Source organism: Falco rusticolus, chromosome Z (assembly GCF_015220075.1).
Source record: "Falco rusticolus isolate bFalRus1 chromosome Z, bFalRus1.pri, whole genome shotgun sequence".
Lineage (NCBI taxonomy): Eukaryota > Metazoa > Chordata > Aves > Falconiformes > Falconidae > Falco > Falco rusticolus.
In genome coordinates this window covers 30355208-30361433 of record NC_051210.1, presented here as the reverse complement: position 1 = coordinate 30361433, position 6226 = coordinate 30355208, and positions in this window count along the sequence as shown.

The window sequence follows — 6226 nt, the reverse complement described above, 5'->3', positions numbered from 1 at the left end:
TCCTAAACAAGATATGTGCCAATCCAAATGATTCTATGATTCTATGTGACTTCAGGTTGGTTGGACATTGGCAATGCCTGGATGTCTTTTTCCCAGCCCCGAGACATGATCACCCTCCCACAACCCCACCACTCAGTTTCAGAAGCTCTGAGCCAACAGGCTCCCAGAAGTGGCCCCAAGGCACTGTCACCCACCTGTCACCTCTCACTCAGCCCTTCGAAACTTGTGCCATTCCTCACCACAGCCTGCTAAGAACTCAACACCCTCTCTTCAGAGGTGGGGTCATTTACTGTGAGAACAACCTTATTTCAAGTGCTTTGGACGTATTTGGAAGAGTGGATAGGGAGGGTTATCCTGCATGCAAGTATTCTCAAATTTAGCTGAAATTTCCCACGCCAAGGTGGGGGGAGTGGAGGGAGGTCGAGGGAGGAGGTGGGGAGAGGAAGGAGGGAGAAGAAAGCATTTCAACCCAAAGTCAAGCCTGTTGTTGCAGGGTAGAGAGAAGCATGGGTTGTTTGTGCTAATGAGCAAGCTTTACTGACTTGACAGATTGTGCCTTCCAGTCTTCCTCAGCTGGAACTGGGGTTTGACATTTAGTAATAGCAGGTGGGACTATTAACGTAATATTAATGACTGACCTGTTCCTCTGTCTACAAATGCCTGGCCAGGTTTGCCTGGCTTACGAGCTGCTGACAAAGAGCACTGCTGTTCGTATGCTGCACGCCGATGTACAGCAACGTCTGTCCTGCTCTGAAAAGACATGCTGTGAGCTGGGTTGTGTGCATGAGTTAACTGCCCTTCTGACCCATCAGCGCTGACACATGGGGAGAAACTTGCATATCAACATACTGGAAAGAGGCCCAGGTGTATGGTACAGCAGAAAGACCCAGCAGTCAGTACTTTCTAAGAGAAACACCATTCCTCCTCTCCCTTGTCTCTCTCGTTGGCAGGCAGGCCCTGTATGAAAACTAACTTCTCTGAGGCTCTGTTCATGTGATCTGTCCATTGCGTCCATTCCTTTTCAGCTCAAAATCTGTGTTACCATCAAAGAAGTCTGAATAATGCTGGCAGAAACCAGGATCCCATGTGAAATACCTCTGCTGCTTCTGCTCTCTGCTGTCCATCTTGTTACTAGAATACACAAAAAGCTCAAATTGCACATATTTGTAGGCCAAAATTAAGGCTGCCCTGTTTAGCCCCTTTCTGCATTATTTTTTACATCAAGATAACATGGTGTGCTGTTTTCTACTTGAAATGCAGTCCAGGAATGCATTGTAGCTGGACAGTGAAGGACATGCTGTCTATGTGAGCCTTGTCACCTTGGGTGCAGACATCAGAAAGTATGTGTCAAGCAAGGCCACAGAAAGGGAAAAAAGCAACTGCAGCAGAAGTGAACTGCTTTGCTGTTTGGACCAGAACAATCAGAAAAATCTGTGTAAGTTGATTGTATCTGGGAGGAAATTCAATTTCCCCCCACCCTCCTCATGCTTCTCCTAGTTATATTGCCTTGCTGTATGTACACTGCAAGGACTATTCTGGGGCTGTAGGGAGCTAAAACCACTCAGAGCAGCTCTGTGCAGCTTCATTGCTTTGCTCTATATGACGTCTCCCATCAACAGGGGCACCACTGTGTTACTGGCAGCACACCAAGGACAGTGGTAGGATTAGTGTTAAAGGAGAATGGCCCCATCTGCCTTCCACCTCTTGATTCTTTCCTGGTGCTCTGCTTCTGCCTGATACATTTCCACCAGTCCCTTTCTTCCCAGTGCCGCCTTCTCTTCCCCACACCCCAGCACATTCTATACCTTCTTTTCATCCTGGCTTTTGTTTTCAGGAACTGGCAGGTTAAGTCAGATGTTACAGGTGCTTCTCAGTTAAGCAGCTTCTTGTTTTGTAGGTAGTTGCACTGAGGCACCTGTGTTCTCTGATGTGTGAACATGTGATACACACTGAACAGACCCAGCTACACAATTGGCACACTGAACTGTCCCTGCTAAAAAACCACCAACAGCCAAAACCAAAACAACAACAACAACAACAACAACAACAACAAAAAGACCATGTTTGTTTTCTGTCAGGGAGGGGAACGCTGAGACAGCAGACATGTGAAAGAAGGTTTTCAGCAATGGGTAGCTGAAGTCTCTGTACGTTGGTTGTAAAATGGGCATGGAAAAACTTACTGTTGGGAGAGGATTCTGCATCCAAAGCAGCTTTACAGTATTGAGCACTCATGGTAGGAATTATAGGATCATTCAAGTTGGAAGAGACCTCAGGAGGTCTCTGATTCTCCTGTTCAAACAGGGTCAGTGATCAAGTCAGACCAGCTTGCCTGAGGCTCAATCTGGTCTTGAAAACCTCCGACGATGGAGACTGGACAACCTCTCTGAGCAACCCATTCTACTACTGGATCAGTCCTAGGGTAGATGCCACAGCACAGCCTTCAGACAGAGTACAGCTCATTAACCACAACCCACTGACCCAATCCAACCAGTACTCTACCCATCCAGTTGGCTATCCATCCAGACCATAATATCCTAACTCAGATACAAGAACTTTGTGGGAGAGAGTGTTGAAAATGTTGCTAAACTCATGTTAAATGACATCCACTGCTCTCCCTCCATTCACAAATGTAATTCTGTCATCAAAAAAAGGCAATCAGACAGGTTCATCGGGTATGACTTATCCTCAGTAAACCCATACTGATTATTCCAAATAGCCTATTTCTCCTTCATGTGTCCAGAAATATTATGTTATGGTTAACATAACTTGGTTATGTTTTTTCCAGGAATTGAAGTGAGATTGGACAACCTGCAGCTGCCTGGGCTGTCCTTTCAGTGCTTTTTGAATACAGATGCAACATTTCTCCAGCTGGCAGGGGTATCCATGTTCTCGCAATGATGATCAAAAGTGGCCTTCCTGTGGCATCAGCCAGCACTCCCAGCATCCTTGGACACAGCTCTTCTGGTTCCATGGGCTTGTACAAGTTTTATCCAGCAGTCCCTGGCTTACCCACTAATGGTCATCCTTGCCCTCCATGAATGCCAGGCCTTGAAGCCTGGGAGACCTTGCTGGTGAAGACTAAGATAAAAAAGGCATTGAGTTTCTCAGGTTTGTCTCTGTCCACTCTCACTAAATCACTCAGCCTGTTCAGTAACTGTCTGCCATTTTCCTTGTTCAGCCTTTTACCACTAATTTAGCAGCCAAACCTCTTGTTGTTACACTTGACGTGCAAGTTGAAACTCCAGCTGAGATTTGGCTTTCCTGGCACCATCCCTACATGCCCAGGCAATGTTTCTAATTTCTTCCTTTGTAGCCCATCCCTGCTTCCACCTCCCGTATGTTCTTCTGCACTCGAGTTCTGCCACGATTCCCTACTCACGAAAGCTGGTCTGCTGACACATCTCCTTTTTTCCTGAATATTGAGATGGCTTGTTCTTGCACTTGGTTGAAGTTTCAGAGACTTTGTCACTGCTGGAGATAGTGACAGAGTGAAAGGATGCTGCTTCTCCTGCTATGCACTGAAAGAGGCAGGGAACAAGATGTCCTGAGCTGCAGAGCTAAGAAGCCAGATACCTTAGAGGTGCACCTAGCATTGGGTTGACTAGCATTGACTAAGTTGCACCCTTTCATCACAGTTGGGACATTAGTAATATCCCCCTGCTGCATGGATTATCTGCTTGCTGCTGACACTGCAGATTTTCTGTGCTGGGGGGCTAACACGTTATTCTCCAGCCACAGATTTTAATGAAAATGAGGAACATTGCTGGTTTTGAGAAGGCTGTCCCTCTAGCAAGTTCCATTAAAACTTACTAACAGTAAAGAAAAAAACTCAAAACAAAACAAAACAGGAAGGGAAAGGGGAAGAAAACAGGCAGACATACTAGTTTTGTGCATTCCTTAATATCTAAGGAGCCCAGGTTAAAATGGTACCTGAAAGTGTTATTAAAGATCTTGCAGGCTCATTAGGTGCACAGTGTGTGTATGGGGGTGAAGGTGGAATTAGGAGTGCTCAAACAATTTTTATTCTGGCATTTCCTAAGGTTTTAATGTTTAAATTAGCAAGTCTTCTAATGCCACAAAAATATAGTCTAAAGTGCTGGTGTTACATAGATAGATCCACCATCCTCTGCTGTACTGTATTCCAGCCCGGTACTAGAAGCATGAGGGGACTTTCCCAGGAATCCTGGCTTTTGGTTAATCTGGACATTTTAATGCTAATTTGTATTTGTATGTATTTGTATGGATTGGGGCAGAAAGGGGTCTGAAGACTCACTGCAGACCTGGAGGCCAGCATCCTATTTGTTTCCACAGTGGACAGTCCAAGGCGAATTGGAAAAAATTAGTAAAATCTTTATTTCCAAGACTGTTCCCAATGCCAGTCTATGACCCTTCACGGAGCAGAAGATCATATTTTTTTTCTAAAAAAAAAAAAGGGGGGAAAAAAAAAGGAGAGCAATTGTTAAGCACCCAGAGCAAACCAGCACAAAGGATCTCCCAGAATGCAAGAGACTATTGCGTTTGCAAGTTCTGCATTACTGGCAGGTATGGAAAGGAAACAAGAAAGCAGAATTCACAGCACTGGCATGTTTGCCGACTGCTGAACCTGATATTTTCCTCCAGACATAGTTGCTTGCTTGGCCAAACAGAGCAAAACAAGCCAGTCAAATCAGAAAAATATCTTAGGAGACAGAAAAATATATGTCCAACACTCTGGGTAGCAAACCAGTTGTCAAGGTGCTGAATCTCTTCATGGTGAGGCAAGTCCTGGAAACGGTTCCTCTTGTTCCCACCTCTGGCAGTTGTGAGCCTGGAAAACCAACAAGTCCTCTAAGAGAACTGGAAGCAGCTGACAGAAGTGCAGCAGCCAACAGTCACCTCCACCACTCTTAAACAACAGTGGAAGACTAGTCCGTCATTCAGTCTTATCTCCGAATAAACTTTTCTACAGAATAAAGTTTTAAAGACTTGTCTACACTTCAGCTCGCTCATTCTTGTGGGGATGTTCCTTTTCCCAAGGCGAAGCACAGACTTGTCTTTGTAGCTGCAACCGTTTCTACAAATGGGTGGACCCAACATGACAATAGGACTTTTTTTGATAAATTACATGTGCCTTAGAAAGTTCTGCATGTGGACTGTATGAATGTGAAGAAAAACACACACCTGATTGCTCTATCTGTGCTGCCAATCTTTTCTGAAGCCTAAGATAACTCAATGGAAGACTCAAAATATTACCTGATATTTTAAAATGTTTTCTTATTTTGGTGTTTAATCATCCTTAAGCCAGTTTTTTTCCATTTATGTCTACACCAGTTACCCACTCACATAAGACGAGTGAGTGGAATTATCAGTATGTCTACATAAAAACAATTGTTTGCACACTGACAATCAGTACTTTCAATTTGTAAGCTTTCCTTAACATAGTATAAGGTAATTCAGAGGAAAGAAATATTCAAGGTTCTCCACTTGTTGTTCCTCACTCCCCTCAAACTTATTTCCTAGTGGCTTTTTTTTATACTACAACTTCATCTTTTCCTCCCTCCTCCTTTTCTTTCTCCATCAGGCACATGTATTTTTCAGTGCTGACAGTGAGGCACAAGGATTTAGCTGGAAACTGCATGCTTTGTTTTTCTGAGTACAGGCTGTCCCTTTGCCATGTCTTCTGTTTTTTTTATCATGTGAGTTTTTACTGTGCATTACACTTTGCTTATTATTTTTCTTTTCATTGCTAAAGGAGTGGTCTCATAAGTGTTGTAATATCCTGCCATAAGAGGCTGCCCTGAGCCTTTTTAGAAGGTTGCTTTGGAAAAGGGAGTTAGGCATCCATGCTATCTGTGCATATCCATTTTCTTAGTCCCTCTCCAAGTAACTTTTGTATCTACTGGCCAGCTTCAGTCTTGCTAGATGGAAGGGTGGATATCCCAATGACTTTGATGTCTTATAAATTTAGTAAAACTTGGTATCTGCGAAGACAGATGGCTGCTACTGTATGTAAGGGAAGACAGAGGGAGGTCAGGTATTCTCTCTTCTGGCCAGCTCCCCTGCTGGAAAGCTGGACAGCTTGGCACCCTGACTCCTGTGCCAAGCCAGCCACAGCACACGCTGCCTCTGGAACCCCCATTCCACTTAAGTATGAAGAGCTCAGGGTCATGGGAGTCACACCAGGTGTTAGAGGGAGACCAAAACAAGAGATTAATGTGGCAGAGTGGATACTGGACAGAAACCCATG